General features: G+C 42.7%; 1 protein-coding gene across 8 annotated transcripts in view; it reads right to left on the bottom strand.

Annotated features, from left to right (window-relative positions):
* ADGRA1 (adhesion G protein-coupled receptor A1) overlaps positions 1-27305 on the bottom strand; it is an 873110-nt gene that overhangs the window by 636171 nt on the left and 209634 nt on the right. For 3 of the 8 annotated variants that reach the window (XM_033941643.1, XM_033941641.1, XM_033941642.1), the window contains exons 3-4: positions 23890-23992; positions 17802-17964 (exon numbers count right to left, since the gene is read on the bottom strand). The exons of the other annotated variants lie outside the window; for them this stretch is intronic. The gene's annotated coding sequence lies outside the window, so the exon portion shown is untranslated. The remainder of the gene's footprint in view (positions 1-17801; positions 17965-23889; positions 23993-27305) is intronic. 8 annotated transcript variants of the gene reach the window in all.

Genomic DNA, 27305 nt, shown 5'->3' on the forward strand with positions numbered 1-27305 from the left:
TGAATATAACTCATTATCAATTAATTAAATGTGAGGATAACTAACAGCCCCCCCCCCCCCTTTCTTATAATTAATAGAACATTTAAAAGCCCAGACCTTTTCTGTTCTTAAACCCTGGATTACCAAACTAATACCAGCTAAATTTGATGCTGTAAGACTTATTGCAGGCTATATTATTTTCCCCATGAATTCTTAGAAGTAGAAAGCCATTACATAGTTCATCATTTATTAAATATCCTATGGCTATGATTCCTTTATCACAGCCTCAGAAAGCACATGACCCCCCCAGAGGTGTCCATGTCACAGCCCTAAAAACGGTTTTCACAACCCCATTTGAAGTTCTGATCCACATTTTGGGAAGACTTGACTTAAATGAAGTGCTCTCTGTTTAGGTTACTTTTTTTTTTTTTTGTCTCATAAATCTACTGTGCTCGCATATCCTACTGATTTTTGAACTGTAACACAGTTTTTGCTTCCACTGTCTCTTTCGGGAAATCATTCCAGGTACCTACTACTATTTTTGTGACAAAAATATGTCCTGATGTTGCTTTTGACTCTTCCTCCCTTTGGCTTCATATCATGTTGCTGATTCTAGAGAGCTTAAATGTTTCTGAAAGATCTGATGGCATTCATTTAGACTGAACAAAAGATGTCTTCATAATGAGGAAGATAAAATCAGAAGCGACAAAAGGAGGTTCCATCATGGAGGGAACATTTGCTAACACAGCACTGAACTAACACTGTTTTGTTAAATGTAATTCTGGCAAACATATGTTAAAGTAAAGCGGTTCTAAGCTGAAACTCTTACTCTAGACAACTTGGCATGCACAGTGTGCCCCAGCATATCTTATTTCAGTTGAACCAGGTCTGTATCAAGGGGGAAGCATCTAATGGATATATCTGAAATATAAAAAATACTGCTGGCAAATATAAACTGTAAAATTGACTGCTCAGCCTTCAGATGCTTTGAACAACTCCCAGATGCCTGTCAGGAGGCTGTGCTTAAATACATGTTCAAATAATGATGAAGCTTTGCTGGAGACATGGGATGCAACCTAACAATCGGTGCATTGCTAGGAGACATATAAACATCTTGATGACTTCCATCATGTTGAGCCATAATGTGACAACAATTTGCAAAATAGAAACATGGGATGCAGCAGACAAGCAGTAGCAAGGAAAGCGGTAATATCCATTTCATTACTGATTCCAAGAGGGCTCTTCATTAGAAAAATAGTGCACGTTTTGTTAAATATAGGCTGTTTGGTGGTTTCAATGTGATATCCTACAGCTGATGTCTCTCTGTCTTGAAAACAGGAATCAATACTGCCCAAGGCTATTGCATACACGAAAACAGTTCTAAATCTTTTCATCTTAATTTGGTCACATCTGTATATGATCTGAGCACTGTTCCCTCTATGCTGAGCGGGAATCCTCCTACTGCAATGCTGCCAGTGGAAGGTGGTGTGTCAGTATTGTGCTTTCAATCACGAGGTTCCTGGAGTCCTGCACAGGTTGCCTGTTCCTTTCACTACTGAATATATAATATCAATGTCAGTGACGGGATAATCGCGCGCCTGACGCCAGTGTGCCGACAATCCAGTGCGGACAATTCGGCGGAAGACAGAAGCGCACGGGGGGAAAAATAATTTTTAAAGAGCTCTGACTGGGGGTTTGGGATGGCACCCCCCCCCACTTTATTGGTTAGTGTTTGTGCTGCCGTTGCGGGGGTGGGGGGTGAAACCCCCCACATTAAAGAGAAAACAGAACTTTTCCCGAAAAAAATCAGAAAAAGTTCCGTTTTCGCTATAATGGAGGTTTCCAACTACCCGAACCCCCCTCCAACAGCAGTACGAACACTAACCAATAAAGTGGGGGGGGGGGTTGCCACCCCAAACCCCCCGTCAGAGCTCTTTAAAAATTACTTTTTCCCCCGTGCGCTTCTGTCTTGCGCCAAATTGTCGGCGCTGGATTGTCAGCGCGCTGACGTCTTGTGCTCCACTGTCTATGAACCATCAATGCCAGGAAAAAAAAGTTCACAATAAAAGAGGGCCTAACAGAAAAAAGGAAAATAAAAATACTAAAGACAATATTTCATAGACATTTTGAAGTTTTCCTCAGAGCTGTTCCCCCTAAAAAGAAAACATACTATATTTCAGTTGCTTCTGAGAAGTCCCAGAGTTCAGATAATTCGGATAAGTTCAACATAAACAAATTGATGTTAATAGTTTATCAGTGATACTGAATGCTGTGGTTCGATTGATATTTGGTCTGAAGAAGAACGACCACAATAGTCCATATTATCGATTATTGCATTGGCATTGGCTGGAAGCAAGAATACTATTTAAGTTTTCTTGTATTTGTTTTAAGCTGATTTCAGGAGAGTCTCCAATTTATTTGTCCCCTCACTTTGAATTTTATAGACCATCAAGGATTAAAAGAAACTCTAGCTTAATTACCTATCCTAAGCCAAATGGTGTCAGATATAAGATCTTTTTGGAAAGGACCTTAGCATTTCAGGCAGGCAAACTAAAACGTTAGCTCGGTAAATGTCTTCATCAAGCCATGTCTTACTGTTCTTTTAGAAAATTAGTAATGTCTGCTTTGTTCGACAAATTTATCACATAATTAGGTCTTTTTAATTTTGTAGTTATTTTACTAACTTTTAATCCTGATTTTTTAAATTTTATGACATGTATGTACTTTGCCGATTGTTCAGTTTCTTATGGTGTAAACCGCCTAGAACTCTTGGGTGATGGCTATATAGAAGAATAAATTTTTTATTATTATTATTATAACAGAGACAGCTTCAAGGGCAACATTAATTTGAGCGGGATTTGTTTTTGAGCAGGATTTGAATTCTCCAGGCTTTATTTTATGACTAAAGAAGTTGGATTTACCCTGACATTACAAAAGTATTACAAGAGCAAAGAAAACCTTATTTTGCTTTAAGACAGAATTTAAGAGCCAACTTAAGAGCTTTCTTTTTAAAGATGCGTTCAATACCTAATTGAAATATTAATTGCTCTTTTATGCATTTTGATCTCCAATTATTTATTTGTCCTCCCATTCCTTTTGCGTTTTACCTTAATTGTTGATTCTTTCCTATCGAAAATTGTATTTCTTCCCCTTTTGTCCTATTGTTTGCTTGTTTTTGTATTATTTACTTTGTTTTAATTAGTTTGTTTTTGATGATTTTATACCCTTGTTAACGTTACTCTCTATTTTAAGTACATTTTAGAAATTTATTTTATTATGTGTACATCGCTTAGTAATTGTAATAGGCGATTAATCAAATAACAAATAAACTTGAAACTTGAACAGTGAATCTTGGAGCTTGACTATAAACGATACCCAACTTAGAGTAACATAGTAGATGACAGCAGATAAAGACCTGAATGGTCCATCTAGTCTGCCCAACCTAATTCAAATTTAATTTTTTCTTCTTAGCTATTTCTGGGCAAGAATCCAAAGCTCTACCTGGTTCTGTGCTTGGGTTCCAACTGCTGAAGTCTCCGTGAAAGCCCATCTACACCCTCCCAGCTATTGAAGCCCTCCCCCACCCATCCTCAACCAAAAGGCCATATAAAGACACCGATCGTGCAAGACTGCCCAGTACTGGCCTTAGTTCAATATTTACCATTATTTTCTGATTCTAGATCCTCTGAGTTCATCCCACACTTCTTTGAACTCCGTCACCATTTTCCTCTCCACCACCTCTCTCGGGAGCGTATTCCAGGAATCCACCACCCTCTCCGTAAAGTAGAATTTCTTAACATTGCTCTTGAATCTACCATGCCTCAACCTCAAATTATGTCCTCTGGTTTTACCATTTTCCTTTCTCTGGAAAAGGTTTTGTTCTACATTAATACTCTTCAAATATCTGAACGTCTGAATCATATCTCTGCTATCCCTCCTTTCCTCTAGGGCAGCGATGGCGAACCTATGGCACGCGTGCCAACTGTGGCACGCGAAGGCCTTGCAGCTGGCATGCGCAGGGCCGCCATCAGGGCAGTACTACCAGGGGGTGCACAGGAGAGAGAGCTGAACGGGGACGATGGGGGACCCGCGGGGTTAAATATAACTCGAGCCGCGAGGCTTGTCTTCTACTCCGACTGCCCTGCCGCTCACACAGCCGATTGGAAATCTTCCCCCACATCAGCGCTGACGTCGGAGGGAGGGCTTAAGCAAAGCCCGCCCTCCGACGTCAGCGCTGACGTCGGGGAAGATTTCCGATCGGCTATGTATGCGCGGCGGGACAGGCAGGAAATAGAAGACAAGCCTACGCGGCTCGAGCTACATTTTGCTGAGAAAGTTGCTAAGATGGGCTGGGAGACAAATGGGGAACACAAAAGGGGGAGGGAGTGCGTTTTGGACACAAGGCATGAACTTGGGAGAGAGGAAGGGAGGGAAAGAGATGCTGAGGTGGGGGAGGGAATGGGTTTTTGCACACAGAAGATATGGACTTGGGAGAGAGGAAGGGAGGGAAAGAGATGCTGAGGTGGGGGATGGAATGGGTTTTTGGACACAGAAAGCATGAACTTGGGAGAGAGGAAAGGAGGGAAAGAGATGCTGAGGTGGGGGAGGGAATGGGTTTTTGCACACAGAAGGCATGGACTTGGGAGAGAGGAAGGGAGGGAAAGAGATGCTGAGGTGGGGGAGGGAATGGGTTTTTGCACACAGAAGGCATGGACTTGGGAGAGAGGAAGGGAGGGAAATAGATGCTGAGGTGGGGGAGGGAATGGGTTTTTGGACACAGAAGGCATGGACTTGGGAGAGAGGAAGGGAGGGAAATAGATGCTGAGGTGGGGGAGGGAATGGGTTTTTGGACACAAGGCATGAACTTGGGAGAGAGGAAGGGAGGGAAAGAGATGCTGAGGTGGGGGAGGGAATGGGTTTTTGGACACAAGGCATGGACTTGGGAGAGAGGAAGGGAGGGAAATAGATGCTGAGGTGGGGGAGGGAATGTGTTTTTGGACACAGAAGGCAAGGACTTGGGAGAGAGGAAGGGAGGGAAAGAGATGGTTGTGTACACGGGGAATAGAAGAAAGGAGAATTTTTGGTCATAGGGAGGGAGTGAGGTACAGACAGTGGCATATCAAGGTGGGGGTGGGGGCGGTCTGCCCCGGGTTTACGCCCCAAGGGGGTGCACAGCTGGCCACCCTCCAGTGTTCTCCCTAGGCTGGCAAACTGCGTCTCTTTAGCCACTTGAGTGCCACCGCCGCCATTGGGAACAGGCCGGTGCCAAGTTCTCCCTGCTTTTCCCTGTGGGGCCGACCAACTCTCGCCACCCGCGTCAATTCTGATGTCGGAGAGGACGTTCTGGGCCAGCCAATCGCTGCCTGGCTGGCCCAGAACGTCCTCTCCGATGTTAGAATTGATGTCGAGTGGCGAGAGTTGGTCGGCCCCATGGGGAAGAGAAGCAGGACGTACTTGGCGCCGGCCTGTTCCCGATAGCGGCAGTGGCAGCCTATTCCCCAGTGGCGGTGGCAGCATTTTCCCAATGGTGGTGGCATAGGGGAGGTCAAGGAGAAAGAAAGAAAGGGGGGACAGGGAGCCAAAAAAAAAAAAAAAAGAAAGAGGGCTGGGTGAAACAAAGAAAAATGGGGCACGGAGAGAGAGAGAAAGACAGACATACAGAATGAAAGGGGGTATGGAGAGAGAGAAAAAGAAAGAAGGGGGCAGGGTGAAACAAAGAAAAAGTTTGGGGAGGGAATGAGATCTGGAGGAGAGAAAGCATACAGGAGGCTGAAAAAAGGGAAGAAATATTGGATGCACAGTCAGAAGAATAAAGTGCAACTAGAGACTGATGAAATTACCAAAGGTAGGAAAATGATTTTATTTTCAATTTAGTGATCAAAATGTGTCCGTTTTGAGAATTTATATATGCTGTCTATATTTTGCACTATGGCCCCCTTTTACTAAACCGCAATAGCGTTTTTTAGCGCAGGGAGCCTATGAGCTTCAAGAGCAGCGTGGGGCATTCAGCGCAGGTCCCTGCGCTAAAAACCGCTATCGCGGTTTAGTAAAAAGGGAGGGGGAATATTTGTCTATTTTTGTATAGTTGTTACTGAGGTGACATTGCATAAAGTCATCTGCCTTGACCTCTTTGAAAACCCGCGGAATATAAATGATAATTAACATTTTCTGTGCGTACAGCGTACTTTGTGTTTTTTAAATTTTATTGTTGGTAGATCATTTTGACTTGGCCACAAAGATAAGGGGGAGGGGGGGAGCTGCTGAAAGAGTCTACCTTGATGCGGTTGCAGGTTTACAAATCTTTTGGTCAAAGAGTGCGGCGACAGAGAAAAGTATGTGTGTATTCGGCCCATGAATGAAATCATTAAAACATTATAAATTGCCAATAAATTGAAATGAAAACCAAAGGATTGTGAATCAAATTGATTCTCTGACAATACAAAGATTCCAACCTTTAAAAATGATGTTACATAGTTCAGGCAACTTTATAAAGAGTTTTTAGATACTAAAATCTTGTTATTAAGGTTTAATTGACGTGCTGGCACTTTGAGGAAATTCTTTGGTTTTGTGCGGCAGTTTGGGCACTCGGGCTCAAAAAGGTTAGCCATCACTGCTCTAGGGTATACATATTCAGGGCTTCCAGTCTCTTCTCATACATCTTCTGGTGCAAACCTCAAATCATTTTTGTCGTCCTTCTCTGGACCGCTTCAAGTCTTTTTACAGATTTTTTTCAGTGGCAATTTTTCTTAGCACCATATACACAATATCAGGAGTACCTGATTTTTAAATTAAGGGAAGAGATGCTAGATGGGAGGGCATTTGGTGGAGCCAGTGGTGACAGGGAGGGGGGTAAGGAAGGAAGAAGAAGGGAAAGATGGTGGATTGAGAAACTGGGAGATGGGGCAGGGCGGAGAGGAATTGAGAGGGGCCTAGTCCTTAACTTCTGCTGTGGGCCCAGTCTAACGCATGCAGATTATTTACCTCAGAACACTTTATGCGAGCATTTGCACGGGTGCTAAGCACACATTAGGGCTTAACACCTTTTAGGATAAAATCATGTATCATTGACTTGTGCTGTAATTATGGCAAATCCAGTGCAAATCATAACCTGTTAACTGTATATTATGTATGTTTAATCTGTAACCCGTTCTGAGTTCTCTGGGGAAAACAGGATGGAAAACAAATTCAATAAATGAAACACTGTACACCTCTTTTACATGGGAACATGGAGTTTGTATAGTTCAGTGGTTCTGAAACCTGTCCTGTTCATTTATATGAAAGCTGCATAGTAAATAGGATTATGCCAACAAAGTTGATTGGCATTTCACTACAGTGGCCAGTATGCACGACTATATGCAACCTGCAGCAACTTGAAAAACTATAAACTATTTTTTTTAAGACTTTCTTTTATTTCAATTATCACAATAACTATGGGGTCCTTAAATTACAGTGCGCTAACCGATTTAGCGCTTGCTAAATGCTAAGGCGCCCATAGAATGGTGACGGGATAATCGCGCGCCAGATGCCAGCGCGCCAAAAATCCACCGCTGACAATTCGGCGCAAGACAGAAGCGCACGGGGGAAAAAGTAATTTTTAAAGAGCTCCGACGGGGGGGTTGGGTTGGCAACCCCCCACACTTTATTGGTTAGTGTTCGTGCTGCCGTTTTGGGGTGTGTGGGGGGTGAAACCCCCCCCCATTATAGAGAAAATGGAACTTTTCCTGAAAAAAATCAGAAAAAGTTCTGTTTTCTCTATAATGGAGGTTTCCAACCCCCCAAGCCCCCCTCCAACAGTAGCGCAAACACTAACCAATAAAGTGGGGGGGGGGGGTTGCCACCCCAAACCCTCCGTCAGAGCTCTTTAAAATTACTTTTCCCCGCGTGCTTCTGTCTTGCGCCGAATTGTCGGCGCTGGATTGTTGGCGCACTGGCGTCTTGCGCGCCACTGACTATGAACCCCATAGAATATAATGGATGCCTTTAGCATTTAGCACGCCTTAATAAAAGGACCTCTATGATAGCTAAAAACTTAGGGCTCCTTTTACTAAGGTGCGCTAGCGTTTTTAGCGCACGTAGGATATTACCACACACTACACCGTGTGCTACAGAACTAGAACTAGAACTAATACCAGCTCAATGCTGGATTTGAAGTCTAGCACGCGCGCTATTCCACGTTTTAATGCCCTAACACACCTTAGTAAAAGCAGCCCTTACTCTAGTTTTTAATACATAGATTTGAACATATATGCATTTTTTTAAACAGATCCTAGTACAATAGATATGTTGGGTTGCATATACTGAATCCTAGTGACAGCTGGCTGAATGCTTCTGCTTCTGTTTATGTATCCTATACAATATTTGCCAAAACTGGCAGGCATGGTGCCCTTCTTACTCTATTAGGTTTGCATAATAAATGACTAGATGAAAAATACATTTCTCTTGTTTGCAGAATTGATCTGCTGTCTAACCAGCTGTTCGCTTTTATGCTTCCCAACATATGGAATGTTAGAAATGATTAAGGCAAAGGTGTCAGTGTCTGTTTCTCCATCTGTCTATGAGTAAAATACCTCTCTAGATAAAGGACTAAAGGTCTAGTCTAATCTAATCTAATCTAGTCTTCAGTTTATATAATGGGTCATCTCTTGCCGGAGCTCGACTCGGTTTACAAGAAGTCAAGAGACTCAAATATGCATAAAATAAGGGGAAATAAAAGATAATAAAAATTAGTTTGGTCTATCATAGAAGGAAATCTTGCAATGTTAACAATTAGTAGGTTCTGCAGGTAAACTAATTAGATATTGTGAGAATAGCAGGGTTTTAAAGTTTTTTCTGAAATAATTGCAATTGGTCTATCGTTCTAATAACACCAGGAAGTCCATTCCAAATCTCTACCAACTTGAAAACATAGGACTGACAAAGTTTCCCAGCTGATTTAATTCCCTTGAAAGAGGGAAACGATAATTTGTACTTCTGTAAGTTCCTCAAATAGTAGGTTCTATAGGCTTTCCAATGTAAGGAATCAGAGGATCAAATATTCCATAAAGAAGTTTGAAAATAATACTTGTGCATTTAAATTGGATCCTGAAGTGAACAGGAAGTCAATGAAGCTTTCTAAGCAAAGGAAAGACATGATCAAACTTTTATTTTCCAAAGATAAGTTTCGCCTCCGTGTTTTGTAACAACTGAAGACGTTACAAGTTGCCTTGCTTGATACCCAGATACAGAGAATTGCAATAGACCAATTGAGCAAGCACAGTGGACTGTACCAACAATGAAAAATGTTCCTGATAGAGTAGTGATCTAAAAATCAAAGGGGCATGTTGCAAGTGTATTTTGAGTGGCTTATGATTTGGATGCTTTTCTGCGATAAGAATGACACCAGAATTATCTGGTAGAAAATAACATTGGCTGAGCCTGCCACCAATTTTGGTGAATTATGGGGATAGATTGGTGGGGGTGGGGAGGGTGTTAGAACAGAGAGAATAGGGAGTTATAGTTTAAGTGGTGTTAAGGTATGATAGTAGACATGTAAGGAGAGATGTGATTGGTAAATGTGGGGAACTGTGCAGAGAGAAGTTGAGTGGAGACTGGTTGGGAGTTTTGGCAGTTCGGGATAGGGTTACCAGACGTCCGGATTTCCCCGGACATGTGAGTTTGGGGCTGGGGCTAGAGTGCATCTGCGCATGCGCGGATATAAAATGATGACATCGTATCGGCGCATGCGCTGATCCACTCCAGCCCCAGCCCGAAGAGACGAGGTTTGTGTGGGGCTGGGTTTGGGGGCGGCATGGGGAGGACCCGGAGCAGAACAGGACAGGGTCATGCGTCCTCTTTTACCTGATGGAAAATCTGGTTACCCTAGTTTGGGAGATTGTGTGGTGAAAGGGAAGGATAGGATGGGAATGAGGAATTTGTTCTGAAGTTTGTGAGGAGATTTAAAAAAATATTTGTAGATGGGTAATTTGGAGCATTTGTGTAGAGTGGGCTTACCTTTTGGAGAGGCAGGTTTGGAAGAAAATGTGAGTGGAGGCGGGTAGGAGGCTGTTGCTTGGTTGGGCAGGGTTTAAGTTTTCCGTGTGTCAACTTCAGTGGATACTGCACGGGTCTGGGCGATGGAAGACGCTGGATTTGAGGATGTTGGAGTGGTGCGAAATGCCACAGACAAGCACAATTAAGCATTGTGTCAGCCTGATGTGGTTTTGTGCTACATTTTGTATGCCGTTTGGTATCAGGGCTGAGGTGAACTCCGACACTCTGTGGACAGGCGCACTAATAATATTGTTTAAAAAAAACACACAACTGTGCTGGAAATTGTTTTTGAGGGCAGTGGGGGGGGGGTTAATTTGAGGAGCATAATTTGCTGGTCATCGATTTCTAAGGAAGTGATGGAATTCTTACTTTAGTTCTGTAAATTAGGGATTGTTAGAGGGATTTTATGGGGTATTTTTGTGGATAGTTGTGGGTTGAGGGGTTGTGACCAGCCAGGCTCTGCGTCTGCCTTGGTCCCCTTTAAGAACACGAAGAAAAGCAGTGCTGGGGTTAAAAAAACAACTTAAAAGCCCAGTTTACATTTCCCTTCTGAGTTAGTTGACTATCCTGAGGAATCCCTGTCTGAAAGTGAACACTGCCAGGATATATTTAGTGATGAGGATATGGAAAGCCTACCCAGTGGAAAAACAGTGGTCTGTAAACTGACAAATAGAAAATTTAAGCAAGGTACTATCTTTAGGTGACCTTGCAGTGTGCAGGAAGACCACAGTGGGAGCCCATGAGAGCCCAGTTCTAGAACAGGTACACACAGGTTTGGGTGGGGCTCTCAAAAAGGAAAGCAGGCAGCTTTCCCTTCAGAATTCTAGTTCTTATCAGGTTTTTAGAAAGGCATTGAAGACTTATTTGTTTGATAAACTTTATAAATGAGTTTGTAATCTGTTATGCCTGTAAAACTTTCTTATACTGCAAACCGCTGAAAGGTACAAACATAGAAACATAGAAGATGACGGCAGATAAGGGCCATAGCCCATCAGGTCTGCCCACTCTACTGACAAACCCCCAAGTCTACTATCCTAGGGATCCCACTCCTGGTGACAGGTTCCCTTGGCTTAACCCTCTAAGGGACCCCACATGGGCATCCCATTTGCTCTTAAATTCTTGCACGCTGTTTGCCTCGATCACCTGCACCGGGAGCTCGTTCCAAGGATCAACCACTCTCTCGGTGAAGAAATATTTCCTGGTGTCGCCATGAAATTTCCCGCCCCTGAGTTTGAGCGGATGCCCTCTTGTGGCTGAGGGTCTTTGAGAAAGAGAATCTCTTCTTCCATCTCGATACGGCCGGTAATATACTTAAACGTCTCGACCATGTCTCCTCTCTCCCTACGTTCCTCGAGTGAGTACAGCTGCAAATTTTTCAGCCTTTCCTCGTACGATAGATCCTTGAGCCCCAAGACAATCCTGGTGGCCATCCGTTGCACCGATTCTACTCTCAGCACATCTTTTCGGTAGTGTGGCCTCCAGAATTGCACACAGTATTCCAAATGAGGCCTCACCATGATTCTGTATAATGGCATTATGACTTTAGGCTTCCGGCTGACGAAACTCCTGCGGATGCAACCTAACAACTGTCTTGCCTTAGATGATGCCTTCTCCACATGATCAGAAGTTTTCATGTCTATGCTGATGATCACTCCCAAGTCTCGTTCTGTTGAAGTTCTAGCTAAGGTCTCATCATTCAAGGTGTAAGTTCTGCACGGATTTCTGCTGCCGAGGTGCATGATCTTGCATTTCTTAGCGTTGAAGCCCAGCTGCCAGGTCGAGGACCAAAGCTCCAACAAATGTAGGTCCTGTGTCATACTATCTGGTGAATTGTCATCTCTCACTATATTGCATAGTTTGGGGTCGTCAGCGAATAACGTTACCTTACCTTGAAGCCCCTGAGTTAGGTCACCTATGAATATGTTGAAAAGGAGCGGGCCCAAGACTGAGCCCTGCGGTACTCCACTGGTCACCTCCGATGTTTTAGAGAGGGTACCGTTAACTACCACCCTCTGAAGTCTGCCACTCAGCCAGTCATTGACCCATGTAGTTAGTGTTTCTCCCAGCCCCATTGATTTCATCTTGCTCAACAGCCTGCGATGCGGGACACTATCAAAAGCTTTGCTTAAGTCTAGGTATACGACATCCACGGATTCTCCCAAGTCTTGTTTTGTTACCCAGTCAAAGAAGCTGATGAGAATGGATTGGCAGGACATACCCTTGGTGAATCCGTGTTGACTGGGATCCCGTAGATTCTCCTCATCCAAGATTGCATCTAATTTACGTTTGATTAGTATTTCCATGAGTTTGCATACTATTGATGTGAGACTCACCAGTCTGTAGTTTGCAGCCTCTGCCCTGCAACCCTTTTTGTGCAGTGGAACGACGTTAGCTGTTTTCCAGTCTATGGGGGCTCTCCCCGAACTTAGGGAGAGATTGAAGAGTCCTGATAGCGGTTCTGCCAGGACATCACGCAGCTCACTGAGCACCCTGGGGTGTAGATTGTCCGGTCCCATGGCTTTGTTCACCTTGAGTCTTGCCAGTTCGTAGTAGACATCGCCAGGTGTGAACTCGAAATTCTGAAACGGGTCTTCCACGCTGGGCCTTGCCTGCAACTGCAGACCGTGCCCCGATACCTCGCAGGTGAAGACCAAGCAGAAGTATTCATTCAGTAGTTCTGCTTTAACGGAATCTGATTCTGCGCAGTTCCCATCTGGTTTTCTAAGGCGTACTATCCCGTCTGTGTTCTTTTTCCTATCACTAATATACCTGAAGAAGGATTTGTCCCCTTTCTTCATGTTCTTTGCCAGAGTCTCTTCCACTCGAAGTTTGGCCTCCCTGACTGCCGTTTTGACCGCTGCAGACCTCGCCCTATGTTCTAGTTTAGCTTCCCTAGTCTCCGTTCGTTTGTAGGAAATATAAGTGTATTTTTATGTTATGTTATACATATATTGCTTCATTGTTTGCAGATTTATCTCATGCAAATTCATTGTGGGTATACTGAAAACCTGACTGGCTAGGTGTGTCCCAAGAACTCGATTGAGAACCTCTGCTCTACACATATATACACTAACTGCTTCCATATACAGTACTTCAACATTCTCTGACACATGCACCCACAACCAAATACCTCACCCCTGCACACATTCACCATATACATATGTACATCTCCTACAGAAAACCACACTTCATGCTCTCACTCTCCCAAAACACACATCCCATAGCCCCTACACAAATATATTACGTAATATCTCTCTCCCCACAGTCACCTCCACTCACATCAACATAAGCGCATAAGGAGTGGCAGAATACATTTTTTTAGTTGGGTGCATAATGAAAAATAGGAACAAAATCATTGAAATAGCTGCAAAAATATTAGTCATTACAATCCATCAGGCATTCATGCACACACTCCATACCCCTATGTACACAAAGGACTAGATTTGGTAAATAGAGCTCACAAAACAGCAATGTCTGCAGTCAGCACTGTTCTATAAACAGTATTCTGAGTTGGGGAATCATTTATAGAATAGCGCTTGGAACTGATTTCCATGCCAAACCTTGGGCACAAGGATTTAGACCAACTGAAATCTGTAATACTACATGCATGGCCAAGCCCCCTTTTGAATTGTGCACTGTAAGATAGTATGCCAATCGTTATAGAACAGTGCTTGGCAAGGTGCATGCATAAATCCAAATTGTTGCCAATTAATGCCAATAATTGTAAGCACCCAATTATTGGCGCTAATTGGCTCATTAGACAATTTATTTGTGCATGCATTTCAGGATGGTGCATAATTTTGGGTGCGGAAATTTACACAACATTTATAGAATCCAGATAATACCATATATATAGAAATAAAAAACAAAGAAATAAGGTAATAATTTATTTTATTGGGCTAACTCAATGCAATCTCCTCTGTCCAAGGGAGGAGAGGCCCAGTTTCTCTAATCTTTCGCTGTACGGCAGGTCCTTCAACCCCTTAACCACCTTAGTCGCTCTTCTCTGGACCCTTTCGAGTAGTACCGTGTCCTTCTTCATGTACAGCGACCAATGTTCAGTTATGTTTTTGTGATAGCTGAACAAATGGGGACCCGAGACTGGGCATCTGGATATTTTGAATTGGAGCCCTTGCACCATTTTATAGCATATGCCTTCTGTAACCACTACTCCTATCTAAGATTGACACATATGTCAGGAGATGTAGTCTAATGGTTAGTGCAGCAGGGTTTGACCTGGCAAACTAGTTTCAACTCCCCCGTTACGCCCCAGCCCTCCGCTGCCTGCTCTCATTGGGCAGGATGGCATCCGCACATGTGCAGATGCAATGCAACAATGCCACGTGCACGTGCCGGGTTTTGGAAAGCCGTCCAGACCCCCGGAACATGTCCTCAAAAAAGAGGACATGTCCGGGGAAATCCAGACATCTGGTAACCCTAAACATAGGGCTCCTACAAAACTACAGTAGTGATTCCCTGTGTGTCAAATGTGATCAACTCCACAGGAACTGAATGGGCATTTGTCATGTGGGAATTGCTAGTGCGGCTTAGTAAAAGGAGCCCTTAGTTTGTGAGCCCACTAGGGACAGGAAAAGTACCTACTTATATAACATAGTAACATAGTAGATGACGGCAGATAAAGACCCGAATGGTCCATCCAGTGCAGCATACATCTATTAGTGCTATAGGAGTCCATATATTTTGACAGAATTGCACAGACATACACACAGCCACCGAGGCACTTTCCATGCTTTTCTGGGAATCGGTAGCCTAGCCCCTTTAAAAAAAGTGTTTATATCAATGGTGTCCCTGCATAAGGAATTGCAGTTGTCAAGGTAAATCTAGCAATAAAGCAGGTAATGAAGATTCCTTGGTTCGGAAGTCACTCTGGAAAGCCTGTTGCTAAGCAGCATTTACTCTAAACTTACACCTGGCATGAATACAACTCAGACATGAATAATCTGTGATTTAAAGGTTGTGTTAGCTGCAGCATAAAAAGAGGGAGGTCAAATAATGTGCTTGATGCCATTCAGATGAATTGAAAGTCTGTAATTCTGCCTTTTTAAAATGGAATGCACCCAAAAATGTGCTACTGTATATTGCAATCAGAACCCCTCTATGTTTCCACGGCTTTCAAATCTAATGAAAGTAGAAATATTACGATGAGAATGGGAGAGCTTTTTTATTATTATAATTGCTTTTATCAATATTGATGCTTGGTTAAAATCCATGCCCTCTGAGCACCACACAATTCCCCGACTAATTAAACATTCAGAGTAACTCTGCAGAGCATGTATTCATTATAAGATCACTAAGGGTAGCATATTAGTAGATGAAATATTGCTGAAAAAAAATATGAACTTTCTTCTGCAGTGTCATCTCAACCATGACTGTTAGTGGGAAAGACAATTTGACAAAGGGGCTTTTTTTAAAAAAAATTAAAGTGTGTTAAGCAATTGACTTGTGAATTTGTGTGCATTAGCAGCCATCCTACATGCATGCCAACCATTACCATGGTAGGTTTGAAGTTTGCATGTAGAGAATGACACGGTGACAAAATTCATCACCGTTCCCGTCCCCGCGGATAACCGCGGGAAATAAACCCATGTAATTTTCTAGTGTCTATTTCATCCTCTGTCCTACACCAGCATTCTTCAAAGCAAAGCTTGCGGGTCAGTGGTTGTGGCCATTCATACTCTGATTCTTCCCTCTTTCCTTAAAGAATGACATGAAGATGGTTTCCCGCGGTTATCCGCAGGGACGGGAACGATGATGAATTTTGTCACCGTGTCATTCTCTATTTGCATGTACAAATTTGTGTGTTAAATGCTTTTTGTGCTAGGGAGCAGGGATTAAGTAGGGCATGGGTGAAGAATGGCCATGGAAAATAAATAGCATTTAGAGCATGGTAAATATTTTGCAGTTACACTCACCCCCTGTTTTGCTAAGGTGCGCTAACCGATTAGCATGCGCTAATCAAATTAGTGCGCGTTAAACGCTAACACGTCCATAGACTAACATGCACGTGTTAGCATTTAACATGTGCTAAATCGATTAGCGTGCGCTAATCGGTTAGCGCACCCTAGTAAAACAGGGCCAGTTGTGTAGTTAGCATGGCTTCACTTAGGGCCTCCTCAATAGGAGGCGCTATGTGCAGATTCACTATCTGTGACCAGGTTCTGTGTATGCTAATGCAGAGTTTCTCAACATGAAGTACGAATACCCCAGGGGGGTATGCGTACCATTATCTGGGGTATGCGGCGCTGGCACTGTATGTCTCCTCCCTCTGATAAAAGAGGAAGTTGCATCATTGGAGGCAGGCCGGCCTAGCAAAGGCCCCGAGGCTGCCTGATGGAATCGCCGGCTAAACTAATGCTAGCAGCAACTATATGGGGAAGTTAAAAGCACACATTGAGCTGCTGCTGCTGGTCCGGGGAGGGGGGGAGAAGCTGGGGAGAGAAGACGAGGAAGGCGGGAGATATGTAATGTCAGAAAGAAGTTGGGAGACATACAGTACCGGCACCACGTACCCCACTAAATATCCAAATTTGGAAGCATACAAATGTCTATTTTCAAACGGAACTTCCAAATCATTTTTTGTGAAAATTGCCTACTTGGCCATATTGGCTGCCAAAATGTCACAACCACTAGGATGTCTAATTTTATTCTCCATTTTTGAACTCAAACATCCCAGTTAAAAATGTCAAAATCATCACCATTTAGATATGGGAGAGGCCACAATTCAAATGAACTGGCCACTTAGGCATACCAACAGAGTGGTGAGGGCACTGCTGTGAACTTCACATAAAGGGTTCCAGCTATACATTTTCACCATAACCCCCTTATAATTTATGGTGAGCCCTCTCAAACTTCCCCCAAACCTACTACCCACCTTTTTACCACCCCACTTAACACCATAGATGTTATGGTTAGAGTGCCTTATGGGCCTGAGTCCTTCTCTCTATGGTTCACGAGCCCACCCATCTGGCTACTTAAGATGCCTGTGTGATGCTCTACTAGGCTTTCTCATATCAAGTGCTGTTGTTCTAGAGCCAGCTAAATACACTTTCATTCACAGTTTTAGTAGGTGGGAGAGGGTCAGTGACCAATGGGGGGATATGTGTGTGTGTGTGTGTGTGTGTGTGGGAGTTATTGTTTAAACCCTCCAGTGGCCATCTGGTCAGTTTGGGTACCTTTTTGGCATTTAGACACTTCCAAAAGGGGTCTAGTCCAAAATGTCTAAATTCCAACCAGGATGTATTAGGAAAGTTTTGAGTATCCCCACAAGATGTCCAATCTAGCACGCCCACAGCCTATATATATATATATATATATTTTATATTTATTCAGCAGAGAAACTCTATCTGAAGTTTTTATGAGATTCTCGACCACTACCAGCTGAAAAGGACCCATAAGGTAAGATGGAAAGAAATAAAAAGGAAGGGTACAGAAGTAAAACAGGGAAATAGGAGATGGAAGAGAAGAGAACAGGGAGATAGAAAAAAAGAAGAGGAAGATAGAAAAAAGAAGAGGGAGCTAGAAAAAAGAACAGGGAGATAGAAAAAAAGAAGAGGGAGATAGAAAAAAGAACAGGGAGATAGAAAAAAAGAAGAGGGAGATAGAAAAAAGAAGAGGGAGATAGAAGAAAGAACAGGGAGATAGAAAAAAGAAGAGGGAGATAGAAAAAAGAAGAGGGAGATAGAAAAAAGAAGAGGGGGATAGAAAGAACAGGGAGATAGAAAAAAGAACAGGGAAGAAATGAGAGATGCTGACCCACACTACCCCAAACTCACCCCTTTGTGCTCACTCCTCTGCAAAGGAGAGAAGCCTTGCAGGTCGGCTTTGGCTGAGGGGGGAATGCAGGAATGAGGGCACTGGATCTCCGACGACAGTGGCGGCGGCTTCAGCTTCTTCCTAAGCCTTCTACACATTTTTAGCCATTTTCTCCACTTCCTCCTGTCATTAATATATTTTTAAAAGTCTTGTCTCTGTCGTTATCATATGAACTATTTTTAAATTCCTGAGAGCAGTCAGTGCACTGACCTGCACTAAAAACCACTTCTGCAGTTTTGTTAAAGGGAGGGGTGGAGGGGGTTAATTTTTTGTTGGTTTTGCAATTTTATCATTTCAATTATAATGTGCCACAAAAGAAATCAAAAACATTTGCTCCATTTAGTGTGCTGAAGTTAAATAAAATTTTGAGACACACTTCCTTAATTGAAAATAATGCTGAAATAACACCTTTCATCAAACCTCTCTTTTCATGAAAATTAGTAACTTGCATCACTAATGCACTCTAATAAAGTGGTTGTTCTTAAGCATATTAATTTAAATTGAAAAAACTACCCTAAAATATGGAGCTCTTCTACTCAAATTTTACATGTCAAAACAATTTACTCACGCCAGATTTTTTTTTTCACATCTTGGGAAATACAGCAACAACTTCCAGACTAACCCCCTGTTTTACTAAGGTGCGCGGACAGATTAGCGCGTGCTAATTTAATTAGCGCACGCTAAACACTAATGCATCCATAGACTAACATGCACGTGTTAGCGTTTAGCGTGCGCTAAATTGATTAACGCGTGCTAATCAGTTAGCACATCTTAGTAAAACAGGGCCTAAAAGTAGCTATATTTAAAATCATTTAGGCCCTACTACAGCAAACGTAGCATGTATTACTCTGTTCTCAGTGGTACAGGGTAGAGAATGACACGGTGACAAAATTCATCACTGTTCCCGTCCCTGCGGATAACCGCGGAAAACCATTGTCATGTCATTCTTTAAGGAGAGAGGGAAGAATCAGAGTATGAATGGCCACAACCACTGACCCTCAAGCTTTGCTCTGAAGAATGCTGGTGTAGAAGGACTGAGGTTGAAATAGACACTAGAAAATGACATGGGATTATTTCCCGCGGTTATCCGCAGGGACGGGAACGGTGATGAATTTTGTCACCGTGTCATTCTCTAGTACAGGGTTACCCTGTTTCATCACATTTTAATGAACCATAAACTTAGAGCTATACGAACATCATTAATTCGCTACTCCAGAAACCTGTTTGCTGCTCTACTAGGATTCGCCATAACATCTGGAGCTGTCATACAGGCAGGTATGTACCGTTTCATTCACATCTTTGGGGATGAGAGGGGGTTCATGCTTACTTCCCTCCAGTGAGTCATCTGGTCAGTGTGGGCAACCTTTTTGGCATTACACTTCCCCCTCAGTATTTGCGAATTCGCTTATTTGCGATTTTAAAGCAAAAAAAGTCATTTTAATTTTTTGGACTATTTTAAGCCCTGTAAGCCTCCCCCCTTAAGCCTTACCTGGTGGTCTAGCGGGTTTTCGGGGCAGGAGCGATCTTCCCACGCTCCTGCCCCATGCAGATTGCTCACAGGAAATGGTTCGAGAGACTACGGGAGCTCAAGGCAGTCATTTCCTTTGAGCGATCTGCACGGGTGCAGGAGCGTGGGAAGATCGATCCTGCCTGGAAACCCGTTAGACCACCAGGTAAGGCTTAGGGAGGGGGGGCAGAACTGGCCTGAATATTTTTCACGGTTTTTTAATATTCGAGGGCTAGCTCTGTCCCTAACCCCTGCGAATATGGAGGAGGAAGTGTATTTGTTGTTAAAACAGGTCTATCCCCAGATGTCTAAATTGTGCCTGGATGTATTCTTAAATGTTCAGTTATGACAGAAAAACATCCAGGTCATAAATCTTCCCCCATCCTGCCCACATTATGCCTCTTAACATGCCTTCTTGAGATTTAGACAATCTATGGATAAACAACACACAATATCCATCTAGAAAATAGGTTTCAAAAATAACAAATTAGAAGGGTTTGGAAGAAAGATGACTATCTGCCCCTATATGCCACTTTTTGGGCATCTTTATTTATTTATTTATTTTTTTAAATGAGCCCCATAGCTTTTAACACTTTGTCCCCCTTTTTTCAAGCCGTATTAAGGTTTTTTATCGCTGGCTGCTGCAGTTAAAACTCCGACGTTTATGGGAATTCTATAAGCGTCAGAGTTTTTACTGCAGCGGCCGGAAATTTAAAACCCTAATGTGGCTTCATAAAAGTGGGCCTTTATGTCTGGTATATAGGTTGTACTATTGAGATCTCCAAGTTTATCTTTCATAGAAGTTAAAGAAATATGTGCCTTGTCTCCTCCTGCTTCCAGCTCTTGATGAGATTAAACTGCTAACTACTAGATAAAAAGTGTTTTCTTATATCGGATCTTCTTTGTGGAATTCAGTGCCTGATGAGATTTGTGGTGCTTCTTCTTATTTGGGCTTCTGCAAACTTGTGAAAATATGGCCTTTTTTTTGCAGTGCTTTCCAAACCATTAAAGGTAAGTGAATTTTAATAGTGCTTCATTTTTATTTTGGAAGGGCCTTAGACACTTGGGCCAAGGCCCTAGGATCCTTTGGGTTGGGCAGGGGAGTGGCGGGCCTGCCCCATTTGGATGGAGGCTTGCCTGCTGGTCGGACGTGCGAGGAGTCATCCAGTCCAACTTGCTGGTAAGGCCAAGGGGGGGATCGTTGGGGGGGTCTGGCAGGAGGGGTTGGGCACCATCCTGCCGGCAATCTTAGGGGTGCTGTTGGGGGGGGTCAGCAGGAGGGATTGGTTACCCTCCTGCTGCGATCGTCAGGAGGGCCATTGGGGGGTCGGCAGGAGGGGTTGGGTACCCTCCTGCCGCGATGTTCGGGAGGGACATTGTGGGAGGGTCGGCAGGAGGGGTTTGGTACCCTCCTACCACGATTGGGGAGGTTGGTTCTGTCAGCAGGAAGAGTTGAGCACCTTCCTGCCAGCGATCATCGGGGGGCCATTGGGGGGGGTCTGAGGAGGGAGGTTGGACATGTTAAACCCAATTCTGTAACTGGCATCTGCAACATGGACGTTGGTTACAGAATCTGATTAACTTTGGGCAGGTGTAGGCCCGAATCTGTATAGGATGCCCGGGAGCGGCATCCTATACAGAATCCGGGCATAAGTGTTTAATTGTGATACCGATTCCATAACTGAATGAAAAGGTTGGTGTAAAGAGGAGTAATCTTGGAGGGGAGATCAAATATTATTTTAGCTTCATAAGGTGTTTTTCTTTTCATATTTAGCAATTAAACATACTGTGTTCTACCAACACTTATTAGGTGCACTGCTGACCGAGAGAGGAAGCTGGGTTGCATTGGGCCCAGTTTTCATAGGACTGAAATAAGGTCAAACCTTTCATAATCCCGAATGCATGAATGACTAATCATGATAGTTCAAGGATCACAAAGCATGAATCACCCACCATCTAATACTACCCAGACCCCAGTATCCAACGTTGCTCAGAATAATGTAGGAAATAAAGATTATAGCCTGTCATAAGCAAAAATAGTGTAGATTCTGGGAAAGGCATCCCTGAGGGACTAAGATCCTGAGAAAATTGTTTCTTTATCCTTCGAAACAGTAAAGCAAACAACATTGTGTTATTTATCCTTACTCTGCCAAAAAATATCATTTATAAATATCTGTGGCAAAAACATGCAGTTTATGGAGAAATGAAATCAATACTTGGTATCATATGGATCTAGTGCACTAAATGCAATTGTACAAAAACTAAACTGTTACACTTCAGTCATCCAAATATCCACTTCATATTTACTTTTCGTTTTACAAGCCAGCTAAGAACATTCTTCTACAAGAACAAATTCTGCATTATTCTTCCAAAATGTTACTAACAGATTATTCTGCTGAAACAACTAAACATTTTTTCTCTGTCCTTGAAAAACACATCTTTTATTTTATTTTTTTTAAATGGTTAAAATATTTCTGCTCTTCTGTAATCTCATATAATTATAACTGGAATGTCATGTAGGTGACACTGCATCTAGCTAATATGAAACTATTCTATCTCTATTCTTGCTCAGTTTTGAATGTTTGGTTTTAGCAAAACAGAATTTAAAAAAAAAAAAAAAACCCAACAAGATATAAACAAATATTACATGCACAGGTCGCTTAAATGTTTAAAAAAACCAGGGGCCCTTTTACTAAGCTGTGGTAAGTACTAATGTGTGCTTACTGCAGGTTAAAAGCCTCTACTGTGGGGCACATTCAGGTGTCTTGTGGCAATTGCCGTGTGTCAATCACTCTTAGGCGCCATTTACAGAATCGCAGCTAGCAGCGCCTATGTAACAAATTGGGTGCCTGAAATGTAGGTGTTAGGTACTGCTAAGTGCCATGCGATAGGCTTCTATCTTTTATAGAATTGGATAGGCCCTATTGCTCTATTATTATTATTTTTTATTTTTACCAATTATGGAAACTATTAAGGGTATTTTGCATCTGCAGCCAACCAGGATGGTCTGTGTATGCGTCGCAATCACTCTGCAGCGATCTGTGGGCCGTACATCCAATCAGATAATTTGCATGAGGACTCTTTAGTGAATCAGTTGCCTGGCAGAACTCGGCCACGAATCACCCAACAACGATCCAGACCGGTGAGTTTAGTGAATCTAGGCCAAAGAGATGACAAAGCAATTTGAATTTCTTTGCAGTGGGTGATAAAGCCAAGACCATGGCTTGCTTTTCCACAACAAAGGAATTGAAACTGCTTTGTGGTGTCTCTTCTCTGTCTCATACTTAACAAAGGCCTTAGCTTTGTTACCCACTGCACAGAAATTCAAACTGTTTTGTCAACTGCCACCTCTTTGTCTGCAACTACCACTGAAATTGCTTTCATGTTTCCCTTATATATACTGATTTTGCCAACATTTGCTTATTTCTTATCTGAGGAAGAAGGAGTTATCTTCGAAAGCTAATCATAAACTATATTAAGTTAGTCCAATAAAAAAGGTATTATATTATTTTTCCTTTATGTTTTTGTTTTATTTCTACATATTACCTCGAAGAATGGACTAACACGACCACCACACTTTTTCACTCTTAGTGCAGCTTAGTAAAAGGGCACCATAGTAATTTGTTCTGAAATTGAAGGTTTGATGACTTTGGGAGGAGAACCTTCAGACTCATTCTACCCAATATTCTGCACTTTTTAGCTGGCTGGGAATGGCTCCCAGCTAGCTAAATACCACTAAGCTGGCTAACCACCATTATTCAGCGGGAGATAGCTGACTTATCTCCCACTGAATATCCTGGTCACTATGTTGTGTGACATAGCCAGTCAGTGCCAATATTCACTGGCTGACTGGCTAAGTACCGTGGCCAGATAGACCCACCTAAATGGCAGGTCTGTCTTTGCCACCATGACTTAAACAGTCAGACAATGAAGATTGGCTCGGCTGGCTATGCCAAACATAGCTGAATATAGAACATAAGAATAGCCTTACTGGGTCAGACCAATGGTCCATTAAGCCGAGTAGCCCATTCTCAAGGTGGGCCAATCCAGATCACTAGTACCTGGCCAAAACCCAGTCATTGGACATAGCCTCTCACAGTCTAAAAACTGGCCCCCTTATGTTTAACCATAGTAGCAAGAAGGCATGCAGAGACAATGACTCGGAGTTCATGTATCTTACACTTTTTGTCAGCTTTTATCTTATCTCCCATACTTTGTCTTTTAACAACAAAACTTAATAGAGAGCTAAGACATAAAAACAGTGAGGCATTATAGCATGCTAAATATTAGAGCTGTGAAGAAGTAATGTAATAAAATGCAGCTAAAACTGAAAAGATATCTGGGGAACTGAAGATGTAAATTCCTCACACGTCTTCATTTATTTAACTACTCACTTGACTTGTGAATTACTCACTGACTAAATTTTGTCAGTTTTAAAGATTTTCTGTCAGCTTAGATGACTACCACAAACCAAAGGGTAACAATGACGCTGTTACTTATGGTCCCATGTGGTATTACCAGGAAGCAACCTTTTCACTGACCTTTCTTGATATGAATAAGGCTTCTGCTTCTACTTGCTGGCTTCCCACTTCTAAATTTAAACTAGGCTGTTCTTTTTCTCTCTTCAGCGACAGGAAAGTAAAGCTGAATAACAATTCAAAGGGACAATGCAATAAAACCTACATTAAAAATGTTTTAATGAGCAACTATTACAATTTAATGTGTACAGTATACCAGATATCATGTTACGCAACAAATTTTCACTAAGAACACACTAAAACATGCCATCAATAGCAATGGCCTGATTGGGAACAGGGCAGTCCGTTGGTCACCAATTTGAATTTTGGTGGGAAAATCAGTTGTCAGAAATCAACTTTCCCACTAAAATTCAAATTGGTGACCAACGGACTGCCTTGTTCCCGGTCAAGTCAGTGGACCCACTACACTTCCTCCTCCGCATTCGCGGATTTACTTATTCGCAGTTTTAAACCAAAAAATGCATTTTCGTTTTTCAGGCTATTTTAAGCCCTGTAAGCTCCCCCCCCCCCCCCCCCTTAAGCCTTAACTGGTGATCTAGTGGGTTTTCGGGCCAGGAGCGATCTTCCCACGCTCCTGCCCCGTGCAGATCGCTCACAGGAAATGGCTGCCTTGAGCTCCTGTCATCTCTCAAGACTATGAAAGGAGCTCAAGGCAGCCATTTCCTGTGAGCGATCTGCACGGGGCAGGAGCGTGGGAAGATCGCTCCTGCCCCGAAAACCTGCTAGACCACCAGGTAAGGCTTAAGGGGGGCTTACAGGGCTTAAAACAGCTGGGGGGAAGTGGGGGTTAGGGGCAGAACCGGCCTGAATATTATTCGCGGGTTTTTAATATTCGCGAGCCGGCTCGGCCCCTAATCACCGCGAATACGGAGGGGGAAGTGTATTTACAAAGACTAACTGCAGACCTGACAGCATACCCTGAAGAAAGCCATGAGGGCTGAAATGTCAGTTTCTACCTGACAAGATGCAGAGAGACCTGGAAACCTGCAAAAAAACATCCATATTCCTGTAAGAGCAGTGCACTGCTTGTTTTCTTAAGAAAAAAATCAAACAATTACTGGGTACTTTTGTTACACCACTAGTAATTTCTACGAACAGATTCTATCCTACACTTTTCTCAATTTCTAATGTGAAAGAGGGGGGGGGGGGGAATCACTCTCTCAAAGGAAAAGGACTTGTAAGTCACAGAACTTCTTTTGACCATGATAGCAGGAAAAGATTATTAAAGGAGCTGTAAAATGTTTCAATCTAAATAGACTTTCATCTTCTGAAGTATTTTCTTTCATGCAATAGCAATATTTTTATGGTGTGGCATATTTCCCCAAAGAAACAAGTCTTTCCTACAGCATTAGATCTGTAAAAAGCAAAATTTTATAGAAGTAGTCTGAGCAATCAGCTAAAGGACAAATATTACTTCACTTTTACTGTACTTGTAGAAGGTAATTCTATAACAGAGTGCCCATATAGACTGCTAATGGCGCCTATTTTCATCTATAAAGAAGGGTGGGTGTTTACTTATCTTTATAGAATGGTAGCACCGAGTCTATGCATTAAGGTGCGATTACTTTCACCTTCATGTACTATAACTGACCCCCTCTGTCTGAGAGAAATGGCCATGTCAGCAAATTAAGAGGCCCTTTTACTAAAGGTTTGCACACACTAACAGACCTAAGTAAGCACTGAGAGGGAAATTCTAAGTTAATTAGTAAATTTAACATTACTTGTCATTTCAAACAGGGTTTCCCATTTGAAATGGCAAGCAATGTTCAATTTAAAGCGCCCATCAGGGCCTAAACAAAAGGCACCATAAACACGACTCTGAAGATGCCTACCAGTGCCTAACACCACTATAGATGTGGTTCATGCCAGAAGCGGTGTTAGACGCCATAAAGCACCTATGTAGGCACGATTCACAGCAAAGATAGGCACCGAAAATGTAGGCCTTGAAACCCCTGGCCTATATTTCTGGCACCTGTCTTTCCCCGAGGCACGACACCCAATTGGAACTGTTTAGAGAATCCGGGCTGTGCAGTAAGTGATAGTGAGAGCTTACCACACATTAATAAGGCATCCTGTGGGACATGTGTTAGCGTCTCAAGGTAAATTTATCTTTTTGCACTTGTATACCGCATGCTAAAAAAATATTTTTTATTTTCCTTAAAGATGGCTAAGATTGAAGGGAATAAAATATGAGGAGCCCTACAAAACCTTTCCTGCAGCCTTCTCAGGAGCATAAACCACCCTGAGGAGAAGGAACAGACCCAGGTGAGGAGGAAAGAAAGGGCACAGCTCTTTGAAAGTCAAAGAAGACCATTTATCATACTAATGCAAATAGATTTTCTAGTCCCTCTTTCCAGATTAATCCACAGTGCCTTTTCCTTAACCCATATGTCTTGCAATTCTTTTTTTTGAATTTATTTATTTTTTTTGAATTTATATGTCTTGCAATTCTTAACTTCTTATCTTTAATATTTAATGCCATTCATCCTCGCTTATTTTTACTCTTTCCTTCCTCAATAGATATTAGCGGGGAGGGGCATAATCAAAAGGAACATCTAAGTCCGTTTTTGTCCAAATCGCAAGTCGTCCAAAGTAAAAAATAGCTTAGGACACATTTTCAAAAAATACGTCAAAATTTTTTTTCGTTTTGAAAATCATCTAACTATACGTCCTGCTGATCTGATCATCCAAGCCACTAAATTGTCCATCTTTATACCCATTTTCGTTCAACTTTTCGTCCAAGTCAAAAACACCTAGAACAAGTCCTGTTGGATGTGGGAGGGGTCTGCAAAGTAATAGACTGAATACCCAGAAATGGCACCTAAATAGTGGTGCACTTTACAGGGCACTGCTGTGAACTTCACAAAAAGGGTGCCATGTCTTCATCTCACTACAGCTCCCTTATAGGGCATGGTGAGCCCCCAAACCACTTCCAGAATCCCCTAGACCCACTTATCTACCACCCCAATAGCCCTTATGGCTGCAGGAGTCACTTATATGCTAGTAAAAAAAATGGGTTTGGGGGTGTATAGTGGAGTGCACATGTTTTAATATCAATGCAGTGATTACAGGGGCTTATGGACATGGGATCTCTCTATGGGTCCCTAACCCATCTCCAAGATGGTTTAAGACGCCTCTGTGCAGCACGACTAGACTTTCCTATGCCAGGCTGCCAGGTGATGATGTTCTGGAGGCACAATTTTCAAGTTGTGATTAATATTTTTATGGGGGTGGGGGGAGGTCGGTGATCACTGGGGTAGTATACAGACCCCCAAGACATCAAGATGACCTAGATAAGGAATTAATTGGAGATATAGAGAATATCACCTTGCGGGGTGACACAGTATTGGTAGGTGACTTCAACATGCCTGATGTGGATTGGGTCACACTTTCCTCTGCTTCCGGCAACAGCAGGAAGC

Source organism: Geotrypetes seraphini, chromosome 4, assembly GCF_902459505.1.
Source record: "Geotrypetes seraphini chromosome 4, aGeoSer1.1, whole genome shotgun sequence".
Lineage (NCBI taxonomy): Eukaryota > Metazoa > Chordata > Amphibia > Gymnophiona > Dermophiidae > Geotrypetes > Geotrypetes seraphini.